Here is a 23,768-nt window from a genome sequence, read left to right as displayed (position 1 = left end):
TAATCCTAACCCTAAACCTAGCCACAATCCTACACTCAACCCTAACCCTAACCCTAACCCCTGCGCCAACACTACAGCTAAAGCCAACCCTAAACTTTATACCACCCCTACACCCAACCACAACCCTAAACCTAACCCTACCTCCAACCCTGAACCAAAACCTGACCCTATGCTAACACGGGCCCCAACACTACCACTAACCCTAACCCTACACCTAACCCCAACCCCAACACCAATCCTAAACCCAACTTTAAATTTTATACTAACCCAACACCATCTGCAGCCCTAAACCTAACCGTTACCCTAACCCTCACCCTAACCCTAATCCTAACCTTAACCCTAAACCTAGACCTAAACCTACCACAAACCCTAAGCATCAAAGTAACCCCCAAACCAACAACAAACCTAAACCAAACCTTAATATTGATATCAACACCACACTCTACCACTACCTCAAACCTAACCCTAAACAAAACAATACCCCTAACCCTAAACCTAAACCTAGCCCCAACTCTACCACCAACACTAACCCTAACCCTAATCCCAACCCCAACACCAACACTAACCCAACTGAAAACTTTATACCAGCCCTACACCCAATTGCCTTAACCTAACTCTTACCCCAACCCTAACCCTAACACTAACCCTAACCCTAGCCCCAATCCTACCATCATCCCTAAGCATTATCCAAACCCCAAACCCAAAACCAGCCCTAACACAACTCTAAACTTTATACCAAACCTACACCCAAACATAGCCCTAAACCTAACCCTAAGGCCAACCCTAACTCTAACCCTAACCCCAAACCTAACCCTAATTCTAGCCCCGAACATACCACCAATCTTAATCATAACCCTAACCTCAATCCCAAAAGCAAACCTACACCTAACTCTAAAATTTATACCAACCCTACACCCAACCTCAACCTTAAACTAAACCCTAACCCCAACCATAGTACTAACTCTAACCCTAACCTAGCCCCAACCCAGCAAGAAACCCTAAACCCAACACTAACCCCAGTCCCAACATCAACCCTCATCCCAACCCTACATTTTATTTAACTGTACACCCAACCACAGCCTTACACCTAACCCTGAGCCTAAGATTAACATTTACATAATCAACTTCAAAAACTGAGTAATAATAATATCTGCACACGTTTTGAAGCATTTTTAATGGAAACAGCATAGCAAAGTAAGGATTACTAGTAAAATATGAGAACAGTGCGTAAATGTGCTTTCAGGGCTCATTGACTTACCAGCTTCATTCATTTTCAAGCAATTTTATGGGAGAAAAACATCATTTCTGTGTAGCATTTAACTACCGTTATGCAAAACATTACCTAAACCTGTTTTGAAAACTTAGAATGGTCCTGGTTACATTCACAGCCATAAGATTTTTTACTAAAACTGAAATATTTCATAAAACCCTCATTATAACTTAAACATAACACTGACGTAACCAAAACACAAACACAAATAGAAACCCTAAATAACCAATACCAGGACAAATCCCAAACTCCAAACCCAGTTTCAAAATGAACCCGAAGCCTAACTTCAACCTAAACTTCACATTAAACCTAACCCTAACCTGAATCCGAACCCTAGATCCAATGCTACCATCAACCCTTACCCTAACCCTAACTCCAACCCCAATACCAGCCCTAAAACAATCCCGAAACTTTATACCAACCCTACACCCAACTGCAACTCTGAACCTAAACCTAACCCTAACACTAACCTTAACCCTAACATTAATTTTAATCTTAGGCTCAACCCTACCTCCAACCCTAACCATATCCCTAATCCCAACCCCAACACCAACCCTAAATCCAACCCTAAACTTTTTAACAATCCTAAACCTAATCAGAGATCTAAACCTAATCATTAACCTAACCCTAACCTTAACCTTAACCCTAACCATAACCATAACACTGAGCCTAGCCTTAACATCATTTGTTTCAGAAACTGAATAATGTCTTTGGTCCATATGTTCATACATATTTTTAGTGTAAAACAACACTGTCCAACATATCTCATCTTATTCTAGCTGAAAAAAGTCTGTGAGTGGGATTTCAGAACTAAGTGAGATTCTGGCTCCATTCATTTGGATGTATGTCTTGCATGAAAAACAGCATTTTCACAGAAAAATCAACAATGGCTATGCAACTACCTTACCTAATACTTATTGAAGGTTAAGGGACTTATTGGATCCACTCACTTCCTTGCACTTTTTAGACTGGAGTACTTTCTTCAGAGGACACTGTCCTTAACCTAAACCTAAGCTAAACCTAACACTGCCGCTATAAGTAAACCTACAACAATCTCAAAGCCAAAAACAAACACAAGCATACCCAAAGCTTCAAACCAGTCTGAATTCCACCCTAAGTAGAATTCAAATCCTAAACACAGCCTAAGCCGAACTCAAACTCAAACCAAACATTAATGCTATCCCCAAATTAACCCTGAACCTATCCCTGAGCCTAACATGAACATGAACATAATCTGTCTCAAAAACCAAGTAATATTAATACCTGCACACATTTCCAAGCATTTCTCATGGAAAACACCACGGCAAACTAATGCCACCCACTAAAAGAGGAGACCAGTTTATACATGCGTTTTGAGAGCTCATTGGCTTACCAGCTCCATTCACAGTCAAGCACTTTTTTTTCCAGAGAAAAATGGTATTTCTGCAGAGCACTGAACTACGGCCACAGAAACCATTACTTGAACATGTTCAGAAAACTTAGAATCATCCTGGTCCATTCACTGGGGTAAGATTTTTTAGTAGAACTGCAATCTTTCAGAGAACCCTTACTGTCACTTAATTTAAATGTGACACTAACATGACCAAAAACAGGAACAGAAACCGAAACACCAAAGAACCCATACTAGCATAAATCAGAACTTCCAAACCCGGTCTGAAAATCGATCTAATGCCTGTTTCAACCCAAACCCACACACTAAAGCTAACCCTAAACCTAACCCTACCCTAGACCAAATCTTACATCAAAGCCAAACCTGAAAACTAACACCAACACCAACATCAACCCTAAACCCAACCCCCAAATTTAGAGCAACCCTACACCAAAACACACACCGAAATGAAACCCTAACAGCAACCCTAACCCTAACCCTAACCCTTACCCTAAACCAAACCTTAGGCCCAAACCTATCAACAACCCAAGCCCAAATCCTAACTGCAACCAACACCCAACCCCAAACCCAACACCAAAATTTACACCAAACCTACAACAAATCGCAGCCTTAAACTTAACCCTAATCCCAACCCTAACCCTAAACCTAAACCTAACCCTAATATTCACAATAACCCTAGCCCTAACCTGCACCAACCCTCGCCCGAAACCTGACCCCAATGCCAACACCAACCCTAAACACAACCCTCGACTTTTTACCAACCCTACACCGAATCACAGCCCTAAACTTAACCCTAACACCAACACAAAGCCTAACCTTAACCACAACCCAAACCTTAAACCTGGACACAACCCTACCACAAATCTGAGCCTGAACCCTAAACCCAAACTCAAAGCCAACCCTAAGCACAACCCTCCACTCTATACTGACCTGCACCCAAATGCAGCTTGAAATGTAACCCTAAACCCAACCGTTACTCTAGCCCTAACCCTCGCCCCAACCATGACACTGAACTTGCCTTCACATCATTGGTTTCCAAAACTGAGAAATGGACCTGGTCCACACGCGACCATACTTATTTTTAGGTTGAAATGGCATTGTCGAACATATCTCACCTTATTCTTGCTGAAAATGTCTGTGAACTGGTTTGTAGGGCTGAGTGAAATTCTGACTCCTTTCATTTCAATGCACTTCTTGAGTGAAAGCTAGCATTTTCCCAGAAAACTCAACAGTTGCTCTGCAAATACATCACCTAATATCCTTTGGAAAGCTGAGGGACACATTGGATACAATCGCTTCCATGCATTTTTGGACTGAAAATACTGTCTTCAGAGTACATTACATTTAACCTCACCTAAAACTAACACTAGCACTCCCCATCAATGCACAGTGAACTCAAAAACAATGACCAAACAAACCTATGCAAAGCTTCTCACCAATCTTGATCACACCCTCAGCAGAATGCAGATCCTAACCCTAGGATAAGCCGAATTCTTACCCACAACCAACCACAAATACTTGCCAAAACTGAACTGTGAACCTATCCCTGAGCCTAACATGAACATGGACATAATCTGTCTCAAAAACTGAGTAATACTAATACCTGCACACATTTCCAAGCATTTCTCATGGAAAACACCACGGCAAACTAATGCCACCCACTAAAAGAGGAGACCAGTTTATACATGCGTTTTGAGAGCTCATTGGCTTACCAGCTCCATTCACAGTCAAGCACTTTTTTTTCCAGAGAAAAACGGTATTTCTGCAGAGCACTGAACTATGGCCACAGAAACCATTACTTGAACATGTTCAGAAAACTTAGAATCATCCTGGTCCATTCACTGGGGTAAGATTTTTTAGTAGAACTGCAATATTTCAGAGAACTCTCACTGTCATGTAATATAAATGTGACACTAACGCCACCGCAAACAGGAACAGAAACCAAAACACTGAAGAACCCATAACAGCACAAATTGCAACCTCGAAACCGAGACTCAAAATCAACCCAATGCCGGACTTCAACTCAAATCTACATACTAAATCTAACCCGAAAGCTAACACTAACCATAGACCCAACCCTACACCCAACACGAACCTGAAACCAAACACGAACCTCAACACCAAGCCTAACTCAACCCTCAAATTTAGAGCAACCCTATAACAAAACACACACTGAAACTTAATCCTAACACCAACCCTAACCCTAACCCTAACCCTTACCCTAACCTTAACCCTAAACCTAGCCTCAACCCTACCAACAAACCAAGCCCAAAGCCTTACCACAACCAACACCCCAACCCTAAAGCCAAAACACAAGTTTACACCATACCTACACCAACACACAGCCCTAAACTTAACCCTAATCCCAACCCTAACCCTAACCCTAACCCTAGACGTCACCTGACCACCAACCCTCACCCAAAACCTGACACCAACCCCAATACCAAACCTAAACACAACCCTCTACTGTATACCAACTCTTCACCAAATCACAGCCCTAAAGTTAACTTTAACACCAGCACGAAGCCTAATCCTAAACCTAAACCAAACACTAAACCTGGATGCAACCTTATCATGAACCTGAGCCTGAACCCTAATCCCAAACTCAAAGCCATCCCTAAGCACAACCCTCAGCTGTATACTGATCCTGTTCCCAATTCCAACCTGAAACATAACACTAACACCCACCGTTACTCCAACCCTAACCCTAGCACCAACCCTGACACTGAGCTTGCCTCACATCATTGGTTTCCAAAACTGAGAAATGGACCTGGTGACACGCGACCATACTTATTTTTAGGTTGAAACAGCATTGTCCAACATATCTCACCTTATTCTTGCTGAAAATGTCTGTGAACAGGTTTGTAGAACTGAGTGACATTCTGAGTCGATTCATGTGGATAAATTTCTTGCATGTAAACTAGCATTTTCCCAGAAAACTCAACAATTGCTCTGCAAATCTGTCACCTGACACTTTTTTGAAAGCTGAGGGACACATTGGATCCAATCAATTCCATGCACTTTTGGGGCTGAAAATACTGTCGTCAGAGAACACTACTTTACCCTCACCTAAACCTAACACTAGACCTCCACGTCAATGCACAGCGACCTCAAAAAAAAGACCAATGCACACCTACACAAAGCTTCTCACCAATTTGACCACACACACAGCAGAATTCAGATCCTAACCTTAGGCTAAGCCAAACTCTTACCTAAAACCAAACACAAATGCTTGCCTAAAACTGAACCCTGAACCTATCCCTGAGCTTAACATGAACACGAACATAATATGTCTCAAAAACTGAGTAATTCTAATATCTGCACACTTTTCCAAGCCTTTCTCATGGAAAACACCATGGCAAACTAATGCCACCCACTAAAGGAGGAGAGCAGTTTGTACATGTGTTTTGAGAGCTGATTGGCTTACCAGCTCCATTCACCGTCAAGCAGTTTTTTTTTTGGAGAAAAACAGCATTTTTGCAGAGCACTGACCTACGGCCATGGAAACCACTACCTAAGCATATTCAGAAAACTTAGAATCATCTTGGTTTCATTCACTGGCATAATACTTTTTAGCAGAACTGCAATATTTTAGAGAACCCTCACTGTCACTTAATTTAAATGTGACACTAAGGCCACCACAAACAGGAACAGTAACCGAAACACCAAAGAACCCATACCAGCAAAAATCGTAACCTCCAAACCCGGTCAGAAAATTGACACGATACCTGACTTCAACCCAAACCTACACACTAAATCTAACCATAAACCTAACTGTAACCTTAGAATCATCCCTACTTCCAACCTGAACCCGAAACCTAACCCCAACACCAACACCAACCCTAAACCCAACCCTCAAATTTAGAGCAACCCTACACCAAAACACACCCCAAAACTTAATCCTAACACCAACCCTAACCCTAACCCTTACCCTGAACCAAACCCTGACCCCAACCCTAGAAACAAACCAAGCCCAAATCCTAACCCCAAACCTAAACCCAACACCCAAACTTACAACAAACCTACACCAAACTGCAATCCTAAACCTAACCCTAATCCTAACCCTAACCCTAACCCTAGTCCTGACCCTCACCCTAACCCTAGCCCTAACCCGACAAGCCACCCTCACCTTGAAAACTAATCCATCCAAACACCCACCCTGAACACAAACCTTTGACTTTTTACCACACCTACACCAAATCACAGCCCTAAACTTAATCCTAACACCAACAAGAAGCCTAACCCTAAACTTAACCCAAACCCTAAACCTGGATTCAACCCTACCACGAACACGAGCCTGAACCCTAAACCCAAACACAAAGCCAACCCTAAGCACAACCTTCAACTGTATAATGACCGTGCACCCAAACGCAACTCAAAACGTAATGCGAACCCCAACTGTTACTTGAACCCTAACCCTAGCCCCAACTTTGACATTGAGCTTGCCTTCACATCGTTGGATTCCCAAACTGAGAAATGGACCTGGTCCACACGCGACCATACATATTTTTAGGTTGAAATGGTATTGTCCAACATATCTCACATTATTCTTGCTGAAAATGTCTGTGAACAGGTTTGTAAACTGAGTGACATTCTGACTCCATTCATTTGGATACACTTCTTGTGTGAAAATTAGCATTTTCCCAGAAAACTCAATAATTGCTCTGCAAATCTGTCAGCTAATACTCTTTTGAAAGCTGAGGGATGCATTGGATCTGATCACTTCCATGGACTTTTTGGGCCGAAGTACTGTCTTCAGAGAACACTACCCTTAACCTCACCTAAACCTGACACTAGCACTCCATGCAAATGCACAGTGACCTAAAAACAATGACCAACACAAACCTGTGCCAAGCTTCTCATCAATATTGATCACACCCTCAGCAGAATGCAGATCCTAACCCTAGGCTAAGCCATATTCTTACCCACAAGCAACCACAAATGTTTGCGGAAACTGAACCCTGAAGCTATCCCTGAGCCTAACATGAACCCTAGTCCGAACACAAAACCTAACCCATATCCCAACATCAACCCTAAACACAAACCTCAAATTTAGAGCAACTCTACACCAAAACTCACCCCAAAACTTAACCTTAACACCAACGCTTATCCTAACCCTAACACTTACACAAACCTAACCCTAGCCCCAACCCTACCATAACCCATCCCAAATCCTAACAGCAACCAACAACCCAACCCTAAACTCAACCACCAAATTTACACCAAACCTGCACAAAACCGCAGCCCTAAACTTAACCCTAATCCCAATCCTAACCCTAACCTGAACCCCAACACACAATCTAAAATTAGCCCTAATCCAACCACCAACCCTCGCCCGAAACTGGATCCCAACACCAACGCCAACCCTAAATACAACCCTCTGCTTTTTACCATTCCTACAACAAATCGCAGCCCTAAATTTAACCCTAACACCAACACGAAGCCTAAACAGAACCCTAACCCAAACCCTAAACCTGGAACCAACCCTACCACGAACCCAAGCCTGAACCCTAAACCCAAACACAGAGCCAACCCTAAGCACAACCCTCAGCTTTATACCGACCCTGCACCTAATCCCAGCCTGAAACATAAACCTAATGCCAACCGTTATTCCAAACCAACCTTAGCCCCAACCCTGACATTGAGCTTGCCTTCACATCATTGGTTTCTGAAACTGAGAAATGGACCTGGTGAAACGCGACCATACTTATTTTTAGGGTGAAATGGCATTGTCCAACATATCTCACCTTATTCTTGCTGAAAATGTCTGCAAACAGGTTTGTAGAACTGAGTGACATTCTGACTCCATTCATTTGGATAAACTTCTGGCGTGAAAACTAACATTCTCCCAGAAAATTGAACAATTGATCTGCAAATCTGTCACCTAATACTCTTTTTTTTTAATTAATGGAAAGAAAAAAAAATTAACACAACATTTAGAAATCATACCATTCTACATATGCACTCAGTAATTCTTAACATCATCACATAGATGCATGATCATCGTTTCTTTTGCATTGGTTTAGAGGAACTAGCAACACAACAGAAAAAGATATAAAATGTTAATATAGAGAAAAGAAATAAAAGTAGTAATAATAGTAAAAAAAAAAAAAACCCTATAGCTCAGACGCAGCTTCATTCAGTGTTTTAACATGATTACTTTACAATTAGGTATTATTGTACTGTCCATTTTTGAGTTTTTGTATCTAGTCCTATTGCACAGTCTGTATCCATTCAGCTTCAATTACCCATTATCTTACCCTGTTTCTAACTACTGCTGGACTCTGTTACCAATGACATATTTCAAGTTTATTCTCGAATGTCCATTCACATCAGTGGGACCATACAGTATTTGTCCTTTAGTTTTTGGCTGGACTCACTCAGCATAATATTCTCTAGGTCCATCCATGTTATTACATGCTTAACAATCAAAATCCCAACAACTTATTTTTCAGAATTAGAAAAACCAATAAGCAAATTTATCTGGAAGGGCAGGTTGCCCCGAATTGCTAAAAACATCTTGAGGAAAAAAAAACGAAGCTGGAGGTCTCGCAATGCCGGACTTTAAGGCATATTATGAAGCCACAGTGGTCAAAACAACATGGTATTGGCATAAAGATAGATATATTGACCAATGGAATTGAATAGAGTGCTCAGATATAGACCCTCTCATCTATGGACATTTGATCTTTGATAAGGCAGTCAAGCCAACTCATCTGGGACAGAACAGTCTCTTCAATAAATGGTGCCTAGAGAACTAGATATCCATATGTAAAAGAATGAAAGAAGACCCATATCTCACACCTTATACAAAAGTTAACTCAAAATGGATCAAAGATCTAAACATTAGGTCTAAGACCATAAAACAGTTAGAGGAAAATGTAGGGAGATATCTTATGAATCTTACAACTGGAGGCAGTTTTATGGACCTTAAACCTAAAGCAAGAGCACTGAAGAAAGAAAGAAAGAAATGGGAGCTCCTCAAAATTAAACACTTTTGTGCATCAAAGAACTTCATCAAGAAAGTAGAAAGACAGCCTACACAATGGGAGATAATATTTGGAAATGACATATCAGATAAAGGTCTAGTATCCAGAATTTATAAAGAGATTGTTCAACTCAACAACAAAAAGACAGCCAACCCAATTACAAAGTGGGAAAAAGACTTGAACAGACACCTACCAGAAGAGGAAATACGGATGGCCAAAAGGCACATGAAGAGATGCTCAATGTTCCTGGCCATTAGAGAAATGCAAATCAAAACCACAATGAGATATCATCTCACACCCACCAGAATGGCCATTATCAACAAAACAGAAAATGACAAGTGCTGGAGAGGATGCGGAGAAAGAGGCACACTTATCCACTGTTGGTGGGAATGTCAAATGGTGCAACCACTGTGAAAGGCAGTTTGGTGGTTCCTCAAAAAGCTGAATATAGAATTGCCATACAACCCAGCAATACCATTGCTAGGTATCTACTCAAAGGACTTCAGGGCAAAGACACAAACGGACATTTGCACACCAATGTTTATAGCAGCGTTATTTACAATTGCAAAGAGATGGAAACAGCCAAAATGTCCATCAACAGAAGAATGGCTAAACAATACTCTTTTGAAAGCAGAGGGACGCATTGGATCCAATCACTTCCATGCAGTTTTTGGACTGAAAGTACTGTCTTCGGAGAACATTACCCTTAACCTCACCTAAACCTAACACTAGTGCTCCCCATCAATGCACAGCGAGATCAAAAACAATGACCGACACAAACCTACTCCAAGCTTCTCACCAATGTTGATCACACCCTCAGAAGAATGCAGATCCTAACCCTAGGCTAAGCCGAACTCTTACCCACAACCAACCACAAATACTTGCCGAAACTGAACCCTGAACCTATCCCTGAGCTTAACATTAACATGAACATAATCTGTCTCAAAACCCGAGTAATACTAATATCTACACACTTTTCCAAGCCTTTCTCAGGGAAAAAACAACGGCAAACTAATGCCACCCACTAAAATGGGAGAGCAGCTTGTACATGCATTTTGAGAGCTCATTGGCTTACCAACTACATTCACTGTCAAGCAGTTTTTTTTCGGAGAAAAACGGCATTTCTGTGGAGCACTGACCTATGGCCACGGAAACCATTACCTAAGCATGTTCAGAAAACAGAATTTTTCTGGTTCCATTTACTGGTGTAAGATTTTTTAGCAGAACTGCAATATTTCACAGAACCCTTGTTGTCAATTAATTTAAACGTGACACAAAAGCCACCACAAACAGGAACAGTAACTGAAACACCGAAGAACCTGTGCCAGCAAAAATCGCAACTTCCAAACCCAGTCAGAAAATCGATGCCATACCTGACTTGAACCCAAACCCACACACTAAATCTAACCATAAACCTAACCATAACCCTAGAACCATCACTATTTCCAACCCAAACTCGAAACCTAACCCCGACACCAAAACCAACCCTACACCCAACCCTTAAATTTAGAGGAAACTCACACCAAAACATACCCCAAAACTTAACACTAACACCAACCCTAACCCTAACCCTTATCATAAACCTAACCCTAACCCCAATCCTACAAACAACCCAACCCCAACTCCTAACTGCAACCAACACCCCAACCCTAAACCCAACTCCAAATTTACAACAAACCTACACAAAACTGCAGCCCTAAACTTAACCCTAATTCCAACCCTAACCCAAACACTAACCCTTACCCTCACTCTAACCCTAGCCCTAACCCGACCACCTACCCTCGCCCAAAACCTGACCCCAACCCAACACCAAACCTAAACACAACCATTGACTTTTTACCACACCTACAACAAATCGCAGCCCTGAACATAATCATAACACTAACGTGAAGCCTCACCCGAACCATAACCCAAAACCTAAATCTGGACCGAACCCTACCACGAACCAGAGTCTGAAACCTAAACCCAAACTCAAAGCCAACCCTAAGCACAACCCCCAGCTGTATATTTACCCTGCACCCAAACGCATTTTGAAATGTAACCCGAATTCCAACATTTACTCTAACCCTAACCCTAGCCCCAACACTGACACTGAGCTTGCCTTCACATCATTGGTTTCGAATCTGAGAAATGGACCTGTTCCAAACGTGACTATACATATTTTTAGGTTGAAACGTCATTCTCCAACATATCTCACCTTATTCTTACTGAAAATGTCTGTGAACGGGTTTGTAGAACTGAATGACTTTCTGACTCCATTCATTTGGATACATTTCTTGCTTGAAAATTAGCATTTTCCCAGAAAACTCAACAATTGCTCTGCAAATCCGTCACCTAATACTCTTTCAAAAGCTGAGGTACACATTGGATCCGATCACTTCCATGCACTTTTTGGACTGAAAGTACTGTCTTCGGAGAACACTACCCTTAACCTCACCTAAATCTAACACTAGCACTCCGCGTCAATGCACAGCGACCTAAAAACAATGACTGACACAAATCTATGCCAAGCTTCTCAACAATCATGATCACACCCTCAGCAGAATGCAGATCCTAACCCTAGGCTACCCCAAACTCTTACCCACAACCAACCACAAATGCTTGCCAAAACTGAACCCTGAACCTATCCCTGATCCTAACATGAACATGAAAATAATCTGTCTCAAAAACCGAGTAAAGCTAATAACTGCACACATTTCCAAGCATTTCTCATGGAAAACACCACAGAAAATAATACCACCCACTAAAAGAGGAGACAAGTTTGTACATGCGTTTTGAGAGCTCGTTGGCTTACTAGCTCCATTCACTGTCAAGCATTTTTTTTTCAGAGGAAAATGGCATTTCTGTGGAGCACTGACCTACGGCCACGGAAACCATTACTTAAGCATGTTCAGAAACCATAGAATCATCCTGGTTCCATTCACTAGCTTAAGATTTTTTAGCAGAACTTCAATATTTCAGAGCATCCTCACTGTCACTTAATTTACTCTGACACTAACACCTCCAAAAACAGGAACAGAAACCAAAACACTGAAGAAGCCATAACAACAAAAGTCACAACTTTCAAACTCGGTCTGAAAATTGACCCGATGCCTGATTTCAACCCAAACCCAGACACTAAAACTAAACTTAAACCTAACCCGAACCCGAGACCAACCCTACCTCCAACCCATACCTGAAACCTATCCACAACCCCAACACCAACCCTAAACTCAACCCTCAAATTTAGAGCAACCCTACACCAAAACACACCCTGAAATTTAACCCTAACACCAACCCTAACTCTAAACCTTACCCTAAATCGAACCCTAATTCCAACGCTACAAACAACCTCAGTACAAACTAAATCCAACCAACAATTCAACCCTTAACCCAACCTCCAAATTTACACCAAGCATACACCAAATTGCAGTCATAAACTTAACCCTAATCCTAACCCTAACCGTAATAATTACCCTAAGCTAAGCCCTAACCCGACCACCCACCCTCGCCTGAAATCTGACCCAAAACCAACACCAACCCTAAACACAATTGTTAACTTTTTACCACACCTACACCAACTTGCAGCCCTAAACTTAACCATAACACCAACACGAAGCCTAAGCCTAACCCTAAACTAAACCCTGAAACTGGACCCAACCCTACCACAAACTCGAGCCTGAACCCTAAATCCAAACTCAAAGTCAACCCTAAGCACAACCTTTAGCTGTATACTGACCATGCACCCAAACTCATCTTGAAAGGTAACCCTAACACCAACCGTTACTCTAACCCTAACCCTAGCCCCAACCCTGACACTGAGCTTGCCTTCACATCATTCGTTCCCGAAACTGAGAAATGGACCTGGTCCACATGTGACCATACATATTTTTAGGTTGAAACGTCATTGTCGAACATATCTCACCTTATTCTTGCTGAAAATCTGTGAACGAATTTGTAGAACTGAGTGACATTCTGACTCCATTCATTTGTATACACTTCTTCTGTGAAAACTTGCATTTTCCCAGAAAACTCAATAATTGCTCTGCAAATCCGTCACCTAATACTCTTTCAAAAGCTGAGGGATGCATTGGATCTGATCACTTCCATGCACTTTTTGGGATGAGAGTACTGTCTTCGGAGAACACTACCCTTAACCTCACCTAAATCTAACACTAGCAATCCCCTAAAATGCACAGCAACTTCAAAAACAATGACCAAAACAAACCTACACCAAGTGTCTCACCAATCTTGACCACACCCTCAGAAGAATGCAGATCCTAACCCTAGGCTAAGCCCAACTCTACCCCACAACAAATCACAAATGCTTGCCAAAACTGAACCCTGAACCTATCCCTGAGCCTAACATGAACATGAACAAAATCTGTCTCAAAAGCCGAGTAATACTAACATCTGCACATGTTTCCAAGCAGTTCTCATGGAAAACACCACGGCAAACTAATGCCACCCAATAAATGAGGAGAGCAGTTTGTACACGTCTTTTCAGAGCTCATTGGATAACCAGCTCCATTCACTGTCAAACAGTTTTTTCCAGAGAAAAACAAAATCTCTGCGGAGCACTGATCTTCAGCCATGGAAACCATTACCTAAGTATGTTCAGAAAACTTAGAATCTTCCTAGTTCCACTTACTGGCATAAGATTTTTTTAGCAGAACTGCAATATTTCAGAGAACCCTCACTGTCACTTAATTTAAATATGACACTAATGCCACCACAAACAGGAACAGAAACGGAAACACCAAAGAACCCATACCAGCTCATCGCATCCTTCAAACCCGGTTGGAAAATCGACCGGATGCCTGACTTCAACCCAAACCCACACACTATATCTAACACTAAACCTAACCTTAATGCTAGACCCAACCCTACCCCCAACCGGAACCCGAAACCTAACCCCAAACCTAACACCAACCCAAATCCAACCTTCAAATTTAGAACAACCCTAAACCAAAACTGCCCCTGAAACTTAAGCCTAACACCAACACTAACCCTAACCCTAGCCCTTTCCCTAACCCTAACCCTAGCCCCAACCCTACCAAAAACCCAAGCCCAAATCCTAACCACAACCAACATCCCAACCCTAAACCCAATCCCCAAATTTACACCAAACTTACACCAAACTGCAGTCCTATACTTATCCCTAACACTAACACGAAGCCTAACCCTAACCCTAACCCAAACCCTAAACCTGGACCCAACCCTACCACAAACCCGAGCCTGAAACCTAACCCAAATCTCAAAGCCAATCCTAAGCACAACCCCCAGCTCTATACCTACTCTGCACCCAGAAACATCCCAAAACGTAACCCTAACCCAAACCATTACTCTAAGCCTAACCCTAGCCCCAAGTCTGACACTGAGCTTGCCTTCACATCATTGGTTTCCCAAACTGAGAATTGGAACTGGTCCACAGGCAACCATTCTTATTTTTAGATTGAAACAGCAATGCCCAACATATCTCACCTTATTCTTGCTGGAAAGGTATGTGAACGGGTTTGTAGAACTGAGTGACATTCTGATTCCATTCATTTGGATAACTTTCTTGAATGAAAACTAGCATTTTCCCAGAGAACTGAACAATTGCTCTGCAAATCCGTCACCTAATACTCTTTTGAAAGCTGAGGGACACATTGGATCTGATCACTTCCATGCACTTTTTGGGCTGAAAGTACTGTCTTCGGAGAACACTACCTTTAACTTCACCTAAACTTAACACTTGCATTCCCCGCCAAAGCACAGCAACTTCAAAAACAATGACTGACACAAACCTACACCAAGCTTCTCACCAATCTTGATCACACCCTCAGCAGAATCCAGATCCTAACCCTAGGCTAAGCCGAACTCTTACCCACAACCAACCACAAATTTTTGCTGAAACTGACCACTGAACATATCCCTGAACCTAATATGAACATGAACATAATATGCCTCAAAAACCAAGTAATACTAATATCTGCACACATTTCCATGCAGTTCTCATGGAAAACACCATGGCAAACTAATGCCACCCAATAAACGAGGAAAGCAGTTTGTACATGTCTTTTGAGAGCTCATTGGATAACCAGCTCCATTCACTGTCAAGCAGTTTTTTCCAGAGAAAAACAACATCTCTGCGGAGCACTGATCTTCAGCCATGGAAACCATTACCTAAGAATATTCATAAAACTTAGAATCTTCCTAGTTCCACTTACTGGCATAAGATTTTTTAGCAGAACTGCAATATTTCAGAGAACCCTCACTGTCACTTAATTTAAATGTGACACTAACGCCACCACAAACAGGAACAGAAACGGAAACACCAAAGAACCCATAACAGCTCAAATCGCATCCTTCAAACACAGTCCGAAAATCGACCGGATGCCTGACTTCAACACTAACTCACAACTATATCTAACACTAAACCTAACCCTAACCCTAGACCCAACCCTACACCCAACCCAAACCGGAAACCTAACCCCAAACCTAACACCAACCCAAATCCAACCTTCAAATTTAAGACAACCCTACACCAAAACTCCCCTGGAAACTTAACCCTAACACTAACATGAAGCCTAACCCTAACCCTAACCCAAACCCTAAACCAGGACCCAACCCTACCACAAACCCGAGCCTGAACCCTAACCCAAATCTCAAAGCCAACACTAAGGACAACCCTCAGCTCTATACTGACTCTGCACCCAGACACATCCCGAAACATAACCCTAACCCAAACCGTTACTCTAAGCCTAACCCTAGCCCCAACCCTGACACTGAGCTTGCCTTCACATCATTGGTTTTGTAAACTGAGAGTTGGAACTGGCCCATATGTGACCATTCTTATTCTTAGTTGAAATGGAATTGTCCAACATATCTTACCTTATTCTTGTTGAAAATGTCTGTGAACGGGTTTGTAGAACTGAGTGACATTCTGACTCCATTCATTTGGATAAACTTCTTGCATGAAAACTAGCATTTTCCCAGAGAATTGAACAATTGCTCTGCATATCCATCACCTAATACTCTTTTGAAAGCTAAGGGATGCAACGGATCTGATCACTTTCATGCAAATTTTGGGCTGAAAGTACTGTCTTCGGAGAACACTACACTTAACCTCACCTAAACCTAGCACTAGCACTCCTCATCAATGAACAGCAACTTCAAAAGCAATGACTGACACAAACCTACTCCAAGCTTCTCACCAATGTTGATCACACCCTCAGTAGAATGCAGATCCTAACCCTAGGCTAAGCCAAACTCTTACCCACCACCAACCACAAATGCTTTCCGAAAGTGAACCCTGAACCTATCCCTGAGCCTACCATGAACATGAACATAATCTGTCTCAAAAACCGAGTAATGCTAATATCTACAGACATTTCCAAGCATTTCCCATGGAAACCACCATGGCAAACTAATGCCACCCACTAAAAGAGAAGACCAGTTTTTAACTGCGTTTTGAGAGCTCATTGGCTTACCAGCTCCATTCACTGTCAAGCAATCTTTTTCAGAGAAAATGGCATCTCTGCACAGTACTGACCTACGGCTCCGGAAACCATTACCAAAGCATGTTCAGAAAACTTAGAATCTTCCTGGTTCCACTTACTGGTGTAAGATTATTTAGCAGAACTGCAATATTTCAGAGAACCCTCACTGTCACTTAATTTAAATGTGACACTAACGCTACCATAAACAGGAACAGAAACTGAAACACCAAAGAATCCATTCCAGCACAACTCGCAACCTCCAAACCCGACTCGAAAATCGACCTGATGCCTGACTTCAACCCAAACACACACACTACATCTAACTATAGTCCTAACCATAAACCTAGACCCAAACCTACCTCCAATCTGAACCTGAAACCTAACCCCAACCCTAACACCATTCCTATACCCAACCCTCAAATTTAGAGCAACCCTACACCAAAACACACCCTGCAACTTAACCCTCACCCCAACTCTAAACCTACCCCTAAGCATTTCCCTAACCTAACCCTGGCCCCAACCCTACCAACAACCCAAGCCCAAACCGTAACTGCAACCAACACCCCAACACTAAACCCAATCCCCAAATTTACACCAAACCTACAGCAAACCGCAGCCCTAAACTTAACCATAATCCCAACCCTATCCCTAACACTAACCCTACACCTCACCCTAATCCTAGTCTAAAATGACAACGCACCATTGACAAAAACCTGACAACACAACTTACACCAATCTTACCTACAACCCAACCCAAATCCTAACCACAACCAACACCCCAAGCCTAAAGTCAAACCTCAAATACTACAACCCAAACCCTAACCCTAATCTTCAACCTAACTCTAGCCCTAACCCGTCCACCAAACCTCGACCGAAATTTGACACCATCCCCAATGTCAACACAAAAACAACCTTCGACCTTTTACCAAACCTACATGAAACCGTAGCCCTAATCTAAACCCTGACACTAACACGAAGCCTAACCCTAACCATAACAAACACCCTAAATCTGGACACAACACTACCACGTACCTGAGCCTGAATACTAATCCCAATCTCACAGCCAAAACTAAGCACAACCTTCAGCTGTACACTGACCCTGTACCCCAAGCAGCCCAAAACATAACCCTAACACAACCCTTTCTCTAATCCTAACCCTAACCCTTACCTTAACCCTAGCTATAACAAAACACCAACCCTTGCTGAAATCTGACCCCATCCCCAAAACCAACACTAAACACAACCCTCGACTTTTGACTAACCCTGCAGCAAATCGCACCCCCATACGTAACTCTAACACTAGCACTATGCCTAATCCGAACCCTAATCCAAACCCTAAACCTGGACCCAACCGTACCATGATCTCTCGCCTGAATCCCCACAACCCACAACCAAGACCAGCCCTAGCACAACCCTCAGGTGCACACCGACCCTGCACCCCAACATAGCACGAAATGTAACCCTAACCCCAAACCTTTCTCTAACCCTAACCCTAACCCTAACCCTCAACCTAACCCTTGCCCTAACTGAAACACCAACCCTCACTTGAAATCTGACCTCATCCCCAACGTCAACACTAAACACAACACTAAACTTTTGACCAACCCTGCAGTAAATCGCACCCCTAAACATAACCCTAACACCAACACTATGCCTAATCCAAACATTAACCCAAACCCTAACCTGGACCCAACCCTACCATGATATCTCACCTGAATCCTAACCCCACAACCAGGGCCAACTGAAAGCACAACCCTCAGCTGTACACAGACCCTGAAACCCAATGCAGCCCAAATTGTAACCCTAACCCCAACCCTTTCTCTAACCCTAACCCTAAACCTCACCCTAACTCTAGCCCTAACCGAAACACCAATCATCAATGGAAATCAGACCCCATCCCCAACGCCAACCCTAAACACAACCATCGACTTTTGACCAACCCTGCAACAAATTGCTCCCCTAAACGTAACCTTAACACCAATACTGTGACTAATCCTAACCCTAACCCAAACCTAAACCTGGACCCAACCCTACCATGATCTCTCGCCTGAATCCTAACCCCACAACCAAGGCCAACCCTAAAAACAACCCTCAGCTGTACACCACACTGCATCCCAAGGTAGCCCGGAAAGTAAACCTAACCCCAACCATTTCTCTAACCCTAACACTCACTCTCACCCTAATCATAGCCCTACCCATAACATCAACCCTCACCTGAAATCTGACCCCATCCCCAATGCCAACCCTAAACACAAGCCTCGACTTTGACCAACCCTGCAACAATCGCATCCCTAAATGTAACCTTAACACCAACACTATGCCTAATCCTAACCCTAACTCAAACCCTAAATCTGGACCCAACCCTACCATGATCTCTCGCCTGAATCCTAAATCTACATCAAAGGCCAACCCTAAGCACAACCCTCAGCTATACACTGACCCTGAACCCCAATGCAGCCCGAAACATAACACTAACCCCAACACTTTCTCTAACAATAACCCTAACCCTCATCCTAACCCTAGCCCTATCTGAAACACCAACCCTAGCCTTAAATCTGACCCCATCCCCAACGCCAACAAAAACCACAACCCTTGAATTTTGACCAACACTGGAGCAAATGGCAACCCTAAAAATAACCCTAACACCAACACTACGCCTAAAACTAACTCTAACCCAAACCATAAAGCTGGATTCAACCCTACCATGATCTCTCACCAGAATCCTAATCCCACAACCAAGACCAACCCTAAGCACAACCCTCAGCTGTACACATCCTGCAACCAAACACAGCCAGAAACGTAACAGTAAAACCAACACTTTCTCTAACCCTAACCCAAACCCTCACCCTAACCCTAGCCCTAACGGAAAAACCAACCCTTGCTGGAAAATTAACCCAATGCTCAACGCCAACCTGAAACACAACCCTCGAGTTTTGACCAACCCTGCAGCAATCGCAACACTAAACGTAACCCTACCTCCATCACTATGCCTAATCCTAACTTTAAACCAAACCCTAAACCTGGATCCAACCCTACCATGATCTCTCGCCTGAATCCTAGCCGCACAACGAAGGCTAACCCTAAGCACAACCCTCACCTGTACACACATCCTGCACCCAAACACCGTCCTAAATGTAACTGTAACCCCAAACCTTTCTTTAACCCTAACCCTAACCCTCACTCTAACCTTAGCACTAACCGAAACACCAACCCTCGCCTGAAAACTGACCCCATCCCCAACCCTAAACACAACCCTCCACTTTTGACCAACCGTACAGCAAATTGCACCCTAAACGTAACCTTAACACCAACACTGTGCCTAATCCTAATATTAACCCAAACCCTAAAACTGGACCCATCCCTACCACGATCTCTACCCCAAAACCAAACCCCACACTCAAGGCCAACCGTTAGCACAGCCCTCAGCTATATACCGTCCCTGCACCCCAACACAGCCCAAAATGTAAACTTAACCCCAATCCTTTCTCTAACCCTAACACTGATCATCACCCAAACCCTAGCACTAACCAAAACAACAATCCTCTCCTGAGATCTTACTCCATCCCCAACGCCAACCCTAAACACAACCTTCGAATTTTGACCAACACTGGAGAAAATCACAACCCTAAATGTAACCCTAACACCAGCACTATGCCTAATACTAACTCTAACCCAAACCATAAAGCTGGACCCAACCCTACCATGATTTCTCACCAGAATCCTAATCCCTCAACCAAGGCCAACCCTAAGCACAACCCTCAGCTGTACACCGACGCTGCACCCCAATGCAGCCAGAATCATAACAGTAAATCCACCCTTTCTCTAACCCTAACCCTAACCCTCACCATAACCCTATCCCTAACTGACACACCAACCCTTGCCTGAATTCTGACCCCATCCCCAACACCAAACCTAAACACAACCCTCGAATATTGACACACACTGCAGCAAATCACACCCCTAAAAGTAACTCTAACACCAACACTATGCCTAATCCTAACCCTAACCAAAACCCTAAACCTGGACCCAACCTTACCATGATCTCTCACCTGGCACCTAATCCCACAACCAAGGACAACCCTAAGGACAACCTTCAGCTGTACACCAATCCTGCACCCTAACGCAGCCCAAAATGCAACCCTAACCCTAACCCTTTCTCTAACCCTAACCCTAACCCTCACGCTAACCCTAGCCCTAACCGAAACACCAACACACACCTGAAAACTGACCCCATCCCCAATGCCAACCCCTAAACATAACCCTCAACTTTTGACCAACCCTGCAGCAAATCACACCCATAAATGTAACCCTAACACCAACACTATGCCTAATACTAACCCTAACCAAACCCTAAACCTGGACCAACACTACCATGATCTCTCGCCTGAATCCTATCCCCACAACCTAATCCAAACCTAAGCACAACCCTCAGCTGTACAACAAACCTGCAACCCAACGCAGCCCGAAACATAACCCTAACCTCAACCCTTTCTCTAAACATAACACTCACTCTCACCCTAACCCTAGCCCAAACCAAAACACCAACCCTCACCTGAAATATGACCCCATCCCCAAAGTCAACCCTAAACACAACCCTCAACTTTGACCAACCCTGCAACAAATCGCACCCCTAAACGTAACCCTAACACCATAATTATGCCTAAATCAAACCCTAACACAAACCCTAAACCTGGACCCAACCCTACCATGATCTCTCGCCTGAATCCTAACCCCACAACCAAGGCTAACCCTAAGCACAACCCTCAGCTGTACAACGACCCTACACCCCAATGCATACTGAAATGTAACCCTAACCCCAACGCTTTCTCTAAACCTAACCTGTCATGGTTAGGGACAGGTGTCAACTTGGCCAAGTTGTGATACCTGTTCATCTGATTGGGCAAGTGCTGGCCTGTCTGTTGCAATGAGGACATTTCATAGGATTAGGTCATGATCACGTCAGCTACATCCACAGCTGATTCCATTTGTAATCAGCCAAAGGGGAGTGTCTTCTGCAATTAGTGATGCTAAATGCAATCATGGGAAGCCTTTTAAGGAGGACTCAGAGGAGACAGGTTACATTCCTGCTTTGGCTGGTGAGCCTCTCCTGTGGAGTTCATCCAGGCCATCCATCGGAGTCATCGGCTTCGCAGCCTGCCCTGTGGATTTTGGACTCTGCATTCCTACGGTCACGTGAGACACTTTCATAAATTTTATATTTGCAAGTGTTCCCTGTTGATTCTGTTTCTCTAGAGAACCCTAACTAATACATAACCCAAACCCTCACCTTCACCCTAACCCTAACCAAAACACCAACGCTCACCTGAATTCTGACCCCATTCCCAATGCCAACTGTAAACACAATCCCCAACTTTTGACCAACCCTGCAGCAAATCGCACCCCTAAACGTAACCCTAACACCAACACTATGCCAAATCCTACCCTAACCCATACCCTAAACCTGGACTCAACCGTACTTTAACCTCTTGCCTGAATCCTAACCCCAGAACCAAGGTCAACCCTAAGCACTAACCTCAGCTGTTCACCGACCCAGCATTCCAATGCAGCCCGAACCGTAACCCTAACCCCTACCCTTTCTCTAATCCTAACCGTAACCCTCACCCTAACCCTAGCCTTAAATGAAACACCAACCCTCACCTGAAATCTGAACCCATCCCCAACGCCAACCTTAAACACAACCCTCGATTTTTTACCAACCCTACAGTAAATCGCACCCTTAACATAATCCTTACACCAACACTATGCTTAATCCTAACCCTAACACAAACCCTAAACCTGGAACCCACCCCACCATGAACTCTCACCTGAAACCTAATCCCACAAACAAGGACAACCCTAAGGACAATTCTTAGATGTACACCGAACCTGCACCCTAACGCAGACCAAAACATAACCCAAACCCCAACCCTTTCCCTAACCATAACCCTCACCCTTCCCCAGCGCCCCAACCGAAACACCTACCCTTGCCTGGAATCTGACCCCATTCCCAATGGCAACCCTAAACACAACCCACGATTTTTAACAACCCTGCAGCAAATCACACCCCTAAATGTAACCCTAACACCAACACTATGCCTAACCCTAACCCTAATCCAAATTCTAAACCTAACTAACCTTACCATGATCTCTCACCTGAATCCTAAACCCAACCTAGACCAACCCTAAGCACAACCCTCAGCTGTACACCCAACCTGCAACCCAACGCAGCCTGAAACATAACTCTAACCCCAACCCTGTCTCTAACCATAACCCTCACTCTCACCATTCCCTAGACCTAACCAAAACACCAACACTAACCTGAAATCTGAACCCACCCCTAATGCCAACCCTAAACACAACCCTCAACTTTTGACTAACTCTGCAACAAATCGCACCCTAAATTTACCCTAACACCATCACTGTGCCTAAATCAAACCCTAACACAAACCCTAAACCTGGACCCAACCCTACCATGATCTCTTGCCTGAATCCTAACCCCACAACCAAGGCCAACCCTAAGCACAGCCCTCAGCTATACACACATCCTGCACCCAATGCAGCCCTAAATATAACCATAACCCCAAACCTTTGTCTAACCTTAACCCTAACCCTCACTCTAACCTAAGCACTAACCGAAACACCAACCCTTTTCTGAA

This window comes from Tamandua tetradactyla, chromosome 10, assembly GCF_023851605.1.
Source record: "Tamandua tetradactyla isolate mTamTet1 chromosome 10, mTamTet1.pri, whole genome shotgun sequence".
NCBI classification, from domain to species: domain Eukaryota; kingdom Metazoa; phylum Chordata; class Mammalia; order Pilosa; family Myrmecophagidae; genus Tamandua; species Tamandua tetradactyla.
This window is presented reverse-complemented; position numbering follows the sequence as displayed.